The sequence below is a fragment of the Hakea prostrata genome, chromosome 6 (genome assembly GCF_041222555.1).
Source record: "Hakea prostrata isolate BN-2017 chromosome 6, UWA_Hpros_2, whole genome shotgun sequence".
NCBI classification, from domain to species: Eukaryota; Viridiplantae; Streptophyta; class Magnoliopsida; order Proteales; family Proteaceae; genus Hakea; species Hakea prostrata.
The window spans coordinates 39,045,260-39,061,558 of NC_142605.1; positions in this window are offsets into that span (position 1 = coordinate 39,045,260).

A 16,299-nucleotide genomic window follows, 5' to 3' on the forward strand; every position below is an offset into this window, starting at 1 on the left:
TCTTGGTCTTAAAACCATGGGTTAAAGGGGTAGAAATCTGGGGGATTTCACATTCCTCCCCCCTTAAAAGAAATTTTGTCCTCGAAATTGAGGTACCTGAGGTGCCAAAGAGGATAGGATACTTCACCTGCATTTCATTTTTTTTTCTCCCATGAGGCTTCTTCTACTTTGTGATTCTTCCACCTACCCTTCACCAAATGAATGGTTCGATTTCAAAATTGCTTGCCCTTTCTGTGAAATCCCCCGGATTTCTACCCCTTTAACCCGTGGCTTCAAAATAGAGAAAATCGGGCCTCGAGTTGACGGCAAATGTGGGCCATTCAAGTGGAGCCTGAAGGGTTGGAAATGGAACCAATGTTGGTGGATGACCCTTGTGATGACTCATCAACTCTCCTAAAGTTTAAGTGAAGAAAAAGATTAATCTCGATGGTGTAAAAAGGGTGATTTTGGAAGGTCCGTAGATTGGCGATGGAGAATCCGATTGATAAAAATAAGGTATCAAATCGAAGATCGTCGAAAGACCTTTCCAACAAGACAAAAAATGCCAAAATCGGAGTCCATTTGATGGGTCAACTTGGGACCGGTTGAACGGCAGGTCGACCGCCCCAACCCCCAGCCATTTTCCAGCTCGGGGCCAGAATCGGGTTTTTCATGTTTAAAACCCTATTTTGAGTTTCTAACCTCTCATACTCGCATTTTAGAAGGCTAGTACGAAGATGAGGCTAAAGGAGGAAAAGAAACCAAGGGAAAGTAAGGTTTCTAACCATTTGGACGCGTGCTAACACTCGGATCATTGCGGAAACGTTAGAAAAGGTAAGAATCATCAAACCCTCTTCTTTAAGCTTAGTTTTTGGAGTAGTTCTTCGCAATAAATGATAGATTTGAGTAGTTGTTTCTTGATAGGTGTTTTGAATGTTTGCAAATAGTTTCATTTATGTTTCCCTTTGGTTTGTAAGTGATTTGTGCGAGTCATTGCAAACGATTTTGCATTTTGGCTCTCAGACCCAGCCAAGAGCACTCGCGAGAGCCCAAAATTGGGGCTTTTTGATTGAGATGGAATTAGATCAAATTGAAGGTATACTTAGGACCATATTGCTTCCAATTAGACATTCACAAAGTTTCATTTTGATTCGACTTCGAATTGATGGTGAAATTTGATTTTTGCCGAAACTAGGTTGAGAAATGTGGGTTCGAAACTAGTTGGCAGATTAGGCTTTTGTTGGGTGATTTTGGGAACTTTATTAAAACCCAATTGACTTCTAATTTATGTCTAATGATCCTCTTACATGATTAGGTTTATTTTGATTATAATCACTAACTTGTAAGTGTGACTTTGTGGAACCTTGGAGAGCTTATGCTAACTAAAAAGGTGAGGAATATACTCAACCTTATCTTGCATGTTTAATTATGTAATTAAATTTCATTATTGATAATATTGCCTTGTTTTAATATTTATTATCTTGTGATTATGTGTGGGACTTTGCACGAATGAAAGGTAAGCAAGTATATTTGCTTCTATTTTCAATATTCTTTGAAAACAATATGAGAATGTATGGGATGGATTGAGTGTTTCTTTTACTTTCAAATTCTAAATCATTGATATGAAGATATATGGATGATGTTGAATTAAATTACTCTTTTTATTTTATATTTCAAACTAGGGTTGTGGGTTCGCCCATTACCCTAGTGAACTTACATGAGTATGCATCTAGACTTAAGTACATGAATGCTAAGTGTCTAGAAGTGTTTGGCTAGGTAACCTCACGAGTACTACTACCCTTCCGGCAGGGTTATTGAAGCCGGTTAACCCGTGATGTTAGTAGCTGGGTCCTGAGCGTCAAGCAGGCCCACTATCATCATAGAGAGGTAGGGTTGCATATAATAGATAAAGGCTCCTGGGTGCTCAAAACCGGTGAAATGATCCGTGAGAGGACATGGAGAGCATCCTGTCCATTATATGTGGACGACCATTGGGTTAAGGAATGGGATCCAACAGATGCCTCCCGTTGAGGATTCCGTTCATAGGTGGAAAGGTATTGAACCAAAAGGGCACTAGGCATGAGGGCAGATATCCGGACCATATGTAGTATGAGACTATATGACTTTACACTGGGCTAAGATTATCCTTGACATGCACCAATCTCATACCAAACGGTGATGTGAGAGAGTGGTGACCTATACACCAACTATGGCTTCACAAGACTTTACCCAACAACCGCTGAGAACCCAATAGAGGTCTCTTGTTGAGGGAGAGTGACTAAGACCGCCCAAAGGAGATTGGTGTACAAACTTAATGCGTGTCTACCATAGAGACTTCATGATAGAGTTATGAGCATAATATCATAATCATTCATACATCATATCACTATCATTAATTACATTATCGATACTCAAACTATATGTGTGGTGTGGGATCTTGTGTAAGAATGCACGATATGATGTGGAATATTGTGGACGAATGTATGATAAGATGTTGAGTTGACCTCACTGAGTTCTGTTGAACTCATTCCTTTTTGTATGTTTTTTTCTATTAAAATATTCTGCAAGTTATGAGAATTCCTTCCAAGTTGAGGATTCGTCGTCGGCAGGCTTTCTTGAAGGAGTGACTGAAGAATATGTAGACTTGCATGGAGCTCCATGCCTGTGCAAAGACTATTCTTATGAGGTTGGATTCCATTAGGGAATCAGTTTAGTTTAATTTCCGCTGCAACAAACTATGTTTCATTCAAACTCTGATGTCCATTTTGATTAACTTTAGATATATGGATGACTATAACCTTTTGATCAATCAAGTTTGATAACTTTATACTCGAACTTGATTTATTCTTGTCCTTTTAATTATGCTATATCTTGTGTTGTATGGAATTGTCACTGAACCTAGGTCCTGCGGTGTATCACCCCCACGGGTATTCGGGTATAGCCGGATCTGACTGGGTGGGGTGTGACAGAGGTGGTATCAGAGCCTTGGTTCATACAAGTCTTAACTTCATGTGATATAGTAGGGGCATCCTTGAGTCATAGATCCAGAAGTGATTTAAATATTTCTTAGTAGTGAATAATAGAAACTTGGATTAGAAACTTAAATAAATGAAGCATAAAATACCAAGTTTGAATAATGCACAATAATTAAAGTTTACGACTTGTACTTGGGTTGTAGTCATGGTTTAAGTTAAGTTGTCAGTTTTATGTTATTGTGTATGTGTGTTGAGTTGTGAGTTGAGTCTTGAGTTGAAAGTTGTCGTTGTGAGTCGTCTTTGTTAGTGAGTCTTTGTTGTGAGGTATTGTCGAGAGTAAGCTCTCATGAGTCTGAGTCGTCTTGTCATCGTGTTTTGTCGTATGAGTCTGAGTCAATAGTCGTTGTTGGGAGTAATGGTTGTGAGTGGTCATTATGAGTTATAAGTCATAACTAAACATTTACAATTACTAATACAACAAAAGAAATGCATAATGTACAATAACATAAGTGAGACAAACTGAATTTCATTAATCATATAAGAGGTTTTTACAAGTCTGAAAGGAAATACATCTGTGAAAGCATAAAAGGAAACTCCTAGCACTATCAATTTAAGTGATTGACCCCAGTGATCTGTCTGGTCCCTCCTGGATCTGAACTTCTTCTCCAGTCATGCAAATTTTCTCCCAATGTATACATATAAGACCATATCCTCTCTTGTCGATCCTTTATCCTCTTAAGCTTGGAAAAAATTGATGACTAATGAGAAGCCACACCTAGAGTCTCAGAAGTCGTATGGAATGGAGAGCATCCAGCCGAATTGTGTCGAAATCTCACAAATGGTGTGTCAAGAGAGCCTACCTTTGGTTCAATGGGAGAGATGCCTGTACCCAAGGTTGCATACCTCGGAGTGCTGCACGTAGAATGGTATGTGTGAGATCAATGAAATACCCCGTATATAAAGCAAGATTGTGTGTGGAGAAAGATACATTTAATTTTGCAAAGAAGATGTCGTCAAATCTCACGTTAGAGCATTGCACGTGGTTAGATTTGAGTTAGAAGTGTAGAAGAACCACCCCAAGATAAGAGAGAAGGTGAAAAGATAGAAAAATGGGTGAAAAACATGTTTTTTGGGGCTGTAGGCAAACTGTGCGCGCAGCAGGCGCGCCAGCGCGCGCGCCGCGAGGGTTGGCAGCGCAACGCGCGCGCCGCGAGGGCTGGCAGCGCAACGCGCGCGCCGCGAGGGCTAGCAGCGCAGGCGCGCGCGCCGCGAGGGATGGCAGCGCAGCGCTCGCGCCGCGTGGGCTGGCAGTGCAACGCGCGCGCCGCGAGGGATGGCAGCGCAGCGCGCGCGCCGCGAGGGATGGCAGCGCAGCGCGCGCGCGACGCTCAGGCTGGCAGCGCAGCGCGCGCGCCGCGAGGGCTGGCAGCGCAGCGCGCGCGCCGCGAGGGCTGGCAGCGCAGCGTTCGCGGGATGGCAGCGCAGCGCGCGCGCGACGCTCAGGCTGGCAGCGCAGCGCGCGCGCGCAGCGCAGGTTGGCCTGTGTCGCCCTTGTTTCTGGTAAACATTTACCTGGAACCCCCGGTCAGATGAGCGGTCTGACGTGCGACCGGCCCGACCCCCCTGCCCCAGGAAAAAAAAAATTTTAAAAAAAGAAAGAAAAATTTCCCTTTCTTTCTTTTCTTTTCCTTTTGGGCCCTGATTTCATAGAACCTCCCGGTCTCTTTTAAAAAAAATTAAAAAAAAATTGAAAATTTCTTCTTCTCTGATTTCAAAAACCCCCAAGTCCCCTTGAGAAAAAAAAAAAAAAGAAAGAAAATTTTGAAATTTCCTTTTCCTTGGCCCCTTATTCCAAAGACCCCTTGAAGTAGAAAAAAAAAATATAATAATAATAATAAAAATAAAAATAAAAATAAAGTTTTGGGGGGACCTTTTAAGCACTTCAATTGGTATTTATGTTTGCCTTAAGCTCAAATGGATGGTTGGCTTGAGGTTAAATACAAGAGATGGATGTATTGGACTCATGCACTTGTGAAGTTGGATATGAAAGATTTTAGTGCAATCTTTGGCATGGATTGGCTGGTAGCTCACAAAGTAGCCATCTCATGTCTTGATGGGGAAAGTTCGATTTCATTCCATTGATGACCTTGTTTTCGAGTTCCTGGTGATGTGGGAAAACATCGTGGAGAAGACTATAGTGGTGGAACTCCAAACAAAGGAACCAGTGGGGGTGCTAAACTATGGGCTTCCATAAGAGAAGAAGCTATATGCGAAGTTTTCCAAGAGTAAATTTTGGTTTTCACAAGAAATGTTCTTGGGTTATGTTATAACTACGGATGGACTCAAAGTGGATCTAGATAAGGTCAAGGCAATGGCGGATTGGGATCGACCTATGTCGGTTACCTAAATTAGAGGTTTCTTGGGACTTGCCGGATACTATAGGAGGTTACGGGAAAGTGGTAGCTTATGCATCACAACAACCCAAGGTTTATTAACACAATTATCCCACTCATGATCTTGGGTTGGTTGCGGTGGTCGTTGCTTTGAAATTGTGGAGCCACTATCTTTTTGGAGAAAAGATAGCCATTGTTCACCGAGCATAAGAGCCGAAAATTCAGAAGGAGTTGAATGTGAGATAATGCCGGTGGTTGAAGCTAGTAACAGACTACTATTGCGATATCTACACAAGACTTCTGCCTAAATTAAGCTACCTTGATTCTTTCTCTAATCAAGTCAACCATAGCTCTAGTGGCTTCTCTCAATTCAGGGCCCAAAAACTCTTCATCCTCTAGCTTCATCCCACTTCCACTCATGCCTACTACACAAGCACGAAGCTTTTCTTCTCTAGCTTCTCTTGCAACAATGGATCCGAAGGCTGCAAGGTAACGATCCTGCCTCTTAGGATAGTCCTTGCTATCAAAGCAGCAAAAATTACCTCAAAACCTTCTAGCACAATCTCCAACTCCAACTTAATAATACAGTTCAACAAAGACTTACTAAGAACATTAAGATCAATCACCCCTCGAGTGCTTTTCCTACTCAAGACATCAGCCACTACATTTGCTTTACCCGGATGATACTGGATATCGTAATTGTAGTCCTTTACTAACTCCAACCACCGACGTTATCTCATATTCAACTCCTTCTAAATTTCCAGCTCTTATGATCGGTGAACAATGGCTATCTTTTCTCCAAAAAGATAGTGGCGCCATAATTTCAAAGCAAGGACCACAACAACCAATTCAAGATCATGAGTGGGATAATTGTATTCATAATCCTTGAGTTGCCGTGATGCATAGGCTACCACTTTCCCATGTTGCATTAACACACAACAAGACCGATCTTCGATGCATCCGAGTAGACCGTCAATCCTCCAAAGTTATCAGGTACAGTGAAAACCGGTGCATTGATCAATCTCTTCTTCAACTCTTGGAGTTCTTCACTACTTCAACGTCTTCAATGGACTTCACTTCCTTCTTTTCTTTTATGGAAGCCCATAAGTTTAGCACCCACTAATTCCTTTGTCTAGAGTGCCATCACTATAGTCTTCTCCACAATGCTTTCCCAAATCACTTTGGAACTCAAAAACAAGGCCATCAACGGGATAAAATTCAACTTTCTCCTCAGAACATGAGATGACTGCCTTATGAGTTGTCAATCAATTCATGCCTAAGATTGCTAAAATCCTTAATATCCAACTTCACAAATGCACAAGTCCAATACATCCATCTCTTGTATTAATCACTAGCAAATCAACCAACCATTTGAGCTTAACACAATAATAAATACCAATTGAAGTGCTTAAAAGGTCCCCAAAAAAAAAATTTGTAATTAAATTTTTTTTTATGTATTGGAAACCAATAGAAGTGCTCAGAAGCTTTTCAAAATTTTCTTTTTAATAAATACCATGGGGGTCTTTGGAATAAGAGGGCCAAGAGAAAGAAAAAAAATGATAATAATTTCAAAATTTTTTTTTCCCAAGGGGACTAGGTGTTTTCGAAATCAAGCGTCCAAAAAAAAAAAAAAAAAAAGAAGTTTTTGTTTTATTTTATTTTACTTTATTTTATATTTATATATTTATTTTTTTAATTTTGTTTATATACATCTATAAATATATATATTTTTTAATTTTTTAAAAACTCAGGGTCTCTAAAAACAGCGTCCCGGAAAAAAAAAATTTATTAAAAACCATGTGGGGGTTGGGCCGGTGGCTTCAAGCGCCCGGCCACCGGCTGGTAGGTCCCTGGAATCAGAGACTTGCCAAAACAGAAAAAAAAAAAAAAGTTTCTTTTTTTTTTTTAATTTTATTTTATGAAAACCTCCTTGCGCGCGGCGCGCGCACGCGGGGCACTGCGCGCTGGCGCAGCCGTCTGCGCTGCGCGCGCGGACGTGCCTGCTGCGCGCGCGCGTGCGCCCACAGCCCCAATTTTTTTTCTTCCCATTCTTTACCTTTTTCACCTTCTCTCACCCTCACTCTTGCTTTGGGGGTGGTTCTACTACAGTTCTAGGTTAGATCTAACCCCATGCGACACTCGAACACGAGATTTAACGACATCTCCTTCACAAAATCAAATGTAAACTTTCTCCACACCATCCTTGCTTATATGTGAGATATCCTCATTGATCTCACATATACCATTCAACGTGCAGCACTCCAAGGTATCCAACTTTGGGTACGGGTGTCTCTTGACCCTTATTTTAAGACACTTCGGAGTGGATTTCACTAACACGGAGAAATTGAGGGAGAAAAATTCGGAGAACTTTCTTCGTCCAAAATGCCTCAACCTCCACCCAAGCGTTAACAACCTTGACTCTACCTTCTACTATCACAGATGTACCGGGTAACTTCACTCGGCTTTATTATGTTTCAAATACATGTTTTATTATACGTGTTTGTCCACGCTCTTTCGCTTAATATTGGGTTGCAATATTTTAGAACCTAAATATTTTATGAATTATGCACTTTAGTGTTTCATATGCTTTATTGTGTTTTATGCTTTTGTTTAATTAATGACATTCATGACTTTGTGTTTGATATACTTATTGTATCTTATTCAAGTTGGTTCATTATGCAACAATTATGATAATTTTTTTTTTAAGTTCATGTTGAGTCTATTATTCATTCCTATTAGGTAGAGTCATTTATGAATCGATGACTCAAGATGCCCCTACTGTATCATATAATGTTAGGATTTGTATGAACCTGGGCTCTGATACCACTTCTGTCACACCCCACCCAGCCGGATCCGGTCATACCCGAATGCCCGTGGGGGTGATACACCGCAACATCTAGGTTCAGTGACAAATCCATACAAAACATGATATAACATAATTAAATGGACAAGAATAAATCAAGTTTATCATACTAAGTTATCCAAACCGAAATAATGGTTACAATCATCCATTACTTCAAAATAAAAATATAACATCAGAGTTTTGAAAAGAAAAGAGAGTAATTTTCAACGCAGTGGAAAACTAAACTAGACTAGTTCTCTAATGGAATCCCACAAAAAAGAATAGTCTTGATACTGGCATGAAGCTCCATGTGCGTCCACTTATTCTTCGGTCACTCCTTCAAGAAGATATACTAGCAACGAATCCTCCATTTGGAATAAATCCTTATAACCTGCAGTATAATCTAATAGAAAAAGACATATAAAAGGAATGAGTTCAACAAAACTCAGTGATGTCAACTCAACATCATATCACACATTCATTCTTAATATTCCACACCACAAATATAACATAAATATCAATAATGAAATTAATGACAATGATATGATATATGAATGATTATGCTTCTAACTCTATCATGAACTCTCTATGGTAGACACGCATTAAGTCATACACCAGTCTTTTTTGGGCGGTCTCATCACTCTTCCCTCACGGCTCTGATGCAGGTCTGTTGGGTTCTCCGCGGTTGTTGTGTAAAGTCTTGCCAAGCCATGGTTGGGGATTAGGTCACCACTCTCTCACATCACCATTGGTATAAGATCTGGTGTGTGTCAAGGATAATCTTAGGCCAATGCAAAGTCATACGGTCTCATACTACATGTGGTATAGATACTTCCCCTATGGCACCAATCAACTTCAATATCCAATATCTCCCCTCATGCCTAGTGCCCTGTTGGTTCGATACTTTCCCACCTAGATTCAACATATCCTATGGCACCAACCAACTCGGACTACGTTGACCCCTAACCCTATGGTCATCCACATATAATGGACAGGATGCTCTCCATGTCCTCTCACGGGTCATTTCACCGGTCTTGAGCGCCCATGAGCCCTTGTCTATTATATGCAACCCTACCATCTCATGATGACAGTGGGCCTGCTTGACACACAGGACCCAGCCACTAACATCACGGGTTAACCGGCTTCAATACCCCTGCCGAAAGGGTAGTAGTACTATAAATAATTATAAAAAATTAGAGCCAATTTGAGTTTCAAAGGATATCCTAAAATCTTCCCACGAAAACTCAAATCTGAAAACTAAGTTAAAAAGGGTCACTAGTGAATGGTCACTAATTTGCCACCAATTTGAAGTTTATAATGAAACAAAACTTTGGGAAAGTCTAATTGGAAACAAAAGGATCCTACGGGTACCTTCAATTTTATTAAATTTGACCTCTCTCAAAAAGCCCCAAATTTGGCTCTCATAAATCACCATTATAAATTTGAACCCGTGGGTGACCTGGGGAGTCAAATTCTAAAATCTTTTGCAAGGGAATAAACCATTACTCCCAAATTCAAGGGAAACATTAATATAAGAAAAGATAAGCTTGTATGATACCTATGATTATTCCTTTCCATAGATCCCTCAAAAAAAGAGAAGAGAAATTACTCCCACAAACTAGGAATGGACATTAACACAAGAAAGGAAAGCATCCAAGGTACCTAACAACCTTCCCTTTCAAGATCTCCATGAAAAAAGAGAAGATAAACTCTCGCCAACTATGATTAAAGAGAAGGGTTAAAGAAAACTAACATTTCCTAGTGATTTTGCGAAGATTCGGATCACAGACACCTTCGGAAGAATGGAAATCGCTCATCTCTTTCGTTTTTCCTTTTCTCCAAAGCCTCCGCCTCTTTCTAGCCTCCAAAAATGCGTTTACGGATGAGATAAAATATAAATAGGGTTTAAAAATCCAAATTTCCAATTTTTCCCCTAAACAGAAAATGGGATGGAGGTTGGTTCACCCAAACGGCCCAAACTTCTGGTCCATGGTTGGACCCTCAAACGAACTCTGATTTTGATGAATTTTGGCTCGTTGGAAAGGTCTCTCGGCAATCTTCGATTTGATATCTTATTCGCATCAATCGGATTTTCTATCGCCAATCTACAAACGTTCCAAAATCACCATTTTTACACCATTGGGATTAATCTTCTCTCTTCACTTAAACTCTAGGAGAGTTTTTGAGTCATTACAAGGATCATCTACCAACATTGATTTAATTTCCAATCCTTCGGGCTCGAACTGAATGGTCCACGATTGTCGCTGAATCAAGGCCCAGGTTCTCGGTCTTAAAACCATGGGTTAAAGGGGTAGAAATTTGGGGGATTTTACAAATTCCGTTATATGCTAATACATACATGGCACTTATTGTAAAGTTGCACTCCTTGAAGTGTCACTTTTAGGAATGTATCAAGTGGTTCAGTGGTGGACTTATGAAGGGGCCAAGGGGGGCCATCCCCCCCTCGGATTTTTACAAAATTTATGCATATTCCCTTAATTCCTTTAATTTTTTCAGTTTTTTCTTTTTCCACATGTGAAATGTCACTATGTGCCCCCCCCCAATATTGAGAACAATTTTAGAGGTAAAATGATGGGTATAAATGTCATTCCTAATAAAAAACTAATTCATCAATCCCTATTTATTCTCTTCTCTCCTCTCTCCTCTCTCCTCTCTCCTCTTTTTTTCCTATTTATTCTCTTCCTTTCTATAAGCGTGGGTTAAGAAAATTTGGAAAAAAAATCTACTCCACAATTAGGTCTCTTTCTTTTTCTCTTTCTCAATTTATTTATCGTTTTTGTTTTTTTGTTTTTTTGTTTTTTGTTATTTGATTTTGTATTGTGAATAAAATGTCCATAGTTAGTAGGTAACTAACTACTATTGATTTGCTTCTTACCTTAAAAAAAATGGTTTACGTTTCCTACCAAAGAAAATTTTTGCTTGCATCTAACTTTTTAGGGTTGAACTCATGTGTGTATTTTTCTTAATATTGTTGCTTTAATTTTACCTATATTTTGTTGAAAAAAAAATATCATTATCAATAATTTACCATTTTTTTCAAATATGTGTGGGCCTCAAAAAATATATGTGGGTTTATTCTTTAATTTAATAAATAGTTTAGAGGTGAGACCCCAAAGTGGCCTTATAAGGACCCACACAATATGTGTGACAAAAAAATATTAGTTTTTCTTCAACAGGAAGATTATCTGGCTTTCATTCTTCGGCCCCCCACTATTGCATCCTGGGTCCGCCCTTGCAGTGGTTCACATAAACCATTCATACTGAATTGTACAGTCCACTCCGATTCGTTAGCATGAGAAATTATGCATAACACTAATGAATAAAACATTGGGTTGGTTGACAACCGATTTCAGGTACACATTGCAAGTAGCTTCTACGCGTCATTTCCTGTTCTGTGTTAAGAGTTATGGCCCAATTAATAATTCAATGCCACATGGTTGAAAGAGCTTCGCAAACCCTTGATAGGATCAATAAATGGGATTACGTTTTATGCCCTTATTAAAAATAGAGGAAAACAAACAGACAAGTGCATCTTCACATTCTTTTTTGGAAAATAAGAAGAAAAAAAATGTTCCGAGGGAAGAGGAGAGTAGAAGAAGCAAAGACGGGTGTGACACAAGGAAATCCCACAAAAGAAGTTTATTAATTGTACGTGCTTCCTTTTACTTTTGACAATGTTTCGTAGTGTAGAATCCAATGGAACGGACCCTCTAATTGCTCTTGAATTCCATTTTTCTTTCAAAACCCTAAACTTGTAGAATTTTGGTTTCTACTTCAAGTAAAATTTAATTATTTTTCTTCATTCAATTTACTTTCTTAATTCCATTCCTAGGTCATATTCCTTATGTATTAAGGCATGAGAATATAAAGTAAGATGTTGCGGATGAAACAACATTGTCTTATACCATAACTGGGAACAAATGGATCTCTTTGACCATCATTCACCCAAATATGATAAGAGACAATTCGCAAACTACCCATAATAAAAGCACTAAGGCACTAGGTGTGCAGAAAAAGCCAAATTAAAGGCTGGAACGAGTTTTTATTTAAGTGAGTGTTGGTTAGAGAAATGAAATGCAATATCTGTGTTTATAGGCATCCATGGAAAGACTGTTAACAATATTTCCCGTTGTAATATGATTATGTATCACCGTACATAGTGGACCATTGTACCCTAGTCCCTTATTTATGTTAAGTAATGTATTATAGGTAGGACAGACGGACACTCGACCTACCAAAAAATAGGCAGCTATGCGGAGGCATATACTTCCAATTTAGAGTCCATGTGCCTAACCGTGATACTTGTTGGGTTAGGTCACCCTAATTATGATATAGTTGCTTCTAGATTAATATCAAATGTGTATGTTTGCTGGAAAAGAAAGAAGGATTGCAATTAAATCAATACTTATCATCTAAACACCTTAAATTAAGAATAAATTACGTATACATCCCCTAGATTTGAAACATATTATATTTATACTCCTTAGAATTTATTTCATTACAAACATTGTTAATTGTAAATAGCAAAAGATATATTTATCCTTATTGTACCTTCTTAATAGTGGAGAAAAATACTTCAAAATTAGTTCGCGGGTGCACTTCACCCTCCCCCCTCTTCTTTTTCTATTGAAAACCAAAACATGCTTTTTGAAGGTAAAAAAGGGCATATGAATATTTTGAAAATACAGTAGATGTTGTTTGACTTAATCCATTATTCTAACAATAAGGACAAAGTTAGTATATAACATTAAGAGAGTAAAAATAATAAAATAAATTATTTAAGGAGTGTAAAGGTAATAAAATAAATATTATCCTTTTTCTGTCATTTGTTAATTGAATTGCGAAGTTTTTTACATTAAGGATTTGTGCGGCTTTGTGTTATTTCAAGGTATGTATCCGTTGCTCAGGTATATTGTCCCCTCCTCTAACCCAAAGTAAGGGCATTCAGTCTCCATGACACAAAGATTCACAACCAACAACAACTCTAAATGAACAATTAAATAAAAAAAGAAAAGAAAAAATCAACATTATATTTTTTTTAGCGCAAAAACAAGTTGCTTGAATGAAAAAAGAAAAGGAATTTGACGAGGACTAATGTGTTGTGTGGATTTGTTATTTGTTTTCTCTTTCTTATCTCCTAGACCAACCATTAAATAAGGAAGTAACTCTTAGTTTGAAAGCATGCTTCCAGACCAACACTCTTATATGGGCTTATGAGTTCATCCTTCTCCAAGGATAGTAATGCATTTTCATTTAGGATGAGACAGCTAGGTAATGAGAGAAGGGCTTATTGTTGTCGATTCATTTGTATCATGATGTTATTTCAGGTTGACACTGAGAGGGGGTGAATCAGTATCTTCTAAGAATCTCTTTAATGTGACGCTTCTTTAAGCTCAAGACAAGATTGGTCAAGATAATCTTATAGTTATCAATTACACAAGGGCACGTCTATCACACACTACAATGTAGCTGGGTCTACGAGACAGTGTACCACCACTCTGCAATCAAAGCACTTCAATATATGCAATGAAAAATAAATTAGAAACACAAGACATCAAATTTACGTGGTTCGGACAAATTGTCTACATCCACGGAGTAATGCCCTAAAGAACTTCATATTTACTCAATACTTTCCAACTAAAATTTTGATCAATAAAATGATCAAAGAACACCCACTCTTAATGCATTCAAAAACATAAAGCACCCACTCTAGTGTGAACTCTTGTACCAACAAAAATATAAAGCCACAATCTCAAACAAATCAACCTTAACAAGCATTTATTTGAAAAGTGAAACTTTTCAAATGGGAGAGATTACAATAGATTACTCCCCTTCTTTTTCAATGTTTTCACCAAAATATATATCCGAGTTTGTTCTCCATACCCATCTTACTTCTTGGCTTCTCCTCCTTGTTTTCTCAATCTCCAAAAGTCAAAACCTCAAAAACCCATTTTTATTTCGCTCAAATTCGGGCTTTTAAAAAGGATGAACGTTAATATATAGAAACCGTTGGTTTTGAATGAGTCCCAAAGAGAATCTAATCACACAACTGTTTGTTTATTTATTTATTATTTTTTTTCGAAGCTGGCTAGTTGATATTATCAGGGTGAGGGGATATTACTAATATATGCCGTTGGATGGGTGAGAACCCAAGACCTCCCCATGGGAGTTTGGGTTGTTAAACGCTCAACTATCCTACCATTGGCTATTCACTTTAAAAGGGCGAATGAGATCTAAGCCATCAGATCCTTTAAATGATATAAGATTTTAGAGTACCCTTCACCAGATTATTTCAAATGGAAAATTTTCTAATATTACCTTTAATTTGCGACACACAATATCATGTTGATCATTATACTTTGCAGTGCACCACATTTTCATGCTCCCAACCAACCAAAAAGCACGTGATGGAATCTTTTTCGTTTTGGATACTTGAAAACCAAGGCATCAATCTTAACCCTCAAAATTGGATATTCATCCATATCCTTCTAATGACAATTAGATTGCTATTATTCAATCTTTTAAAATTACACGTTTCTTCCTAAGATGTAAAACTTCTGTCACAAAGACCCCCAAACTTTTTCAAAATTAATTTTGAATCCTTGATTATAGATTACATCATAGAAACCGAATTTCATCACAGAGGCTAAATTTCATCTTATTTCTACACTGCTCAGATTTGCTTCCATATCCCACACTCACATGAAAAATTTTATAATTTCCTTGTTTGATATCGGAAGCACAATCCAAAAAGTGCGTTGAAAAGAAGACTTCATGAACTACGTTTTTACAGTTGAAGTCGAACCCAGAAAACAACTGGATGACTATCAAAAAATTCATCCAACATGACCATTGTGAAATCCATTATTCTAAAAAAATCTTCATTTCATCGAAAACACTTAAATCTTCTCACAAACACTTAAAACTATTGTAATAATGTTAATCACCCTCTAAAAACATAACAAATGTCTAAAGCCTTTTATGGGACCTTCACTTCAGTACAAGCTATGTACTCTTACAACACACTATATTTTAGTTGCCAACAATGACAAAACATGCAATCTCAATCAATAGAACAACATAGGATTTTGAATTACTAATATAATTTTAAGTCTTTTATACAGAAAAGATTAACTTTTTGACTTATTTTAATTTTATACAAATTAAATAAAAGCCCCAAAGATAACATATCAGATAAACTAATCAACTAAAACTGGCCTGGACCAGGCCAAATTGATGGCAGATTCTCTTCTTCCCAAATTCGATCGTGCCTAATCCTGCCTACCTACCACATAATTTGAAGTTAGCAACATTTTTAAATATATATCATTATGATATTACATAAATTTTGGTGGCGTAAGGTAAATCAAGACTGTATGACAAACATTTTTTTTTTGCCAATGCAAGGTTGGTTTAATGGTAAAGACCCATATTTCTCAGTGGAGAGGTCTTGGGTTTGACCCTTGCGAACGGCATTACATTCTCCCAGCCAACCTGGAGACGTCACTTGCGGCCAAGGCCGAAATCCAAATGGACATCCTCATGCAGTCATGCTGGGACACTGCCCTGGTGGAAAAGAGAGGACCAAGCGGGAGTTCCAGGCCCTGGCCAAAGGGGCTAGCTTCCGAGTTGCCTGCTACGCTTTCAACACTTACGTCATGGAGTTCCTGAAGAGCTAGCTAGGTGGCGTTGGTGTGGTCTAAAGACTCTGTCGAAACCACCATTTCATTTTCATTTGAAGTCTTTGAAGGGATTAATTACTTGTTCCTTGGCAATGTCTTAATTTCCGTTCCCGCTCTACGTTTTAGAATAAATTGGCCTTCCCGCTGCTGCTGTGCATAAATTACTAACAGGTTTAAGTCCAGGATCCATTTTATGTCTCAGCTGCTTCATGTTTCAATCATCCATGTATATGGATTATTCTACATTATTTTGGTCTTACAATCTTTTTAATTTTTTTTATTGTTATAATAAATATAAAATAAAATATGTATTTTACCTTTTGGTCTTATCAATTTTTTTCTTTTTCTTTTTCTTTTTATGAGACTAAATATTATCAAAAGATCTCAAGGCAATCCTAAGATTTTAT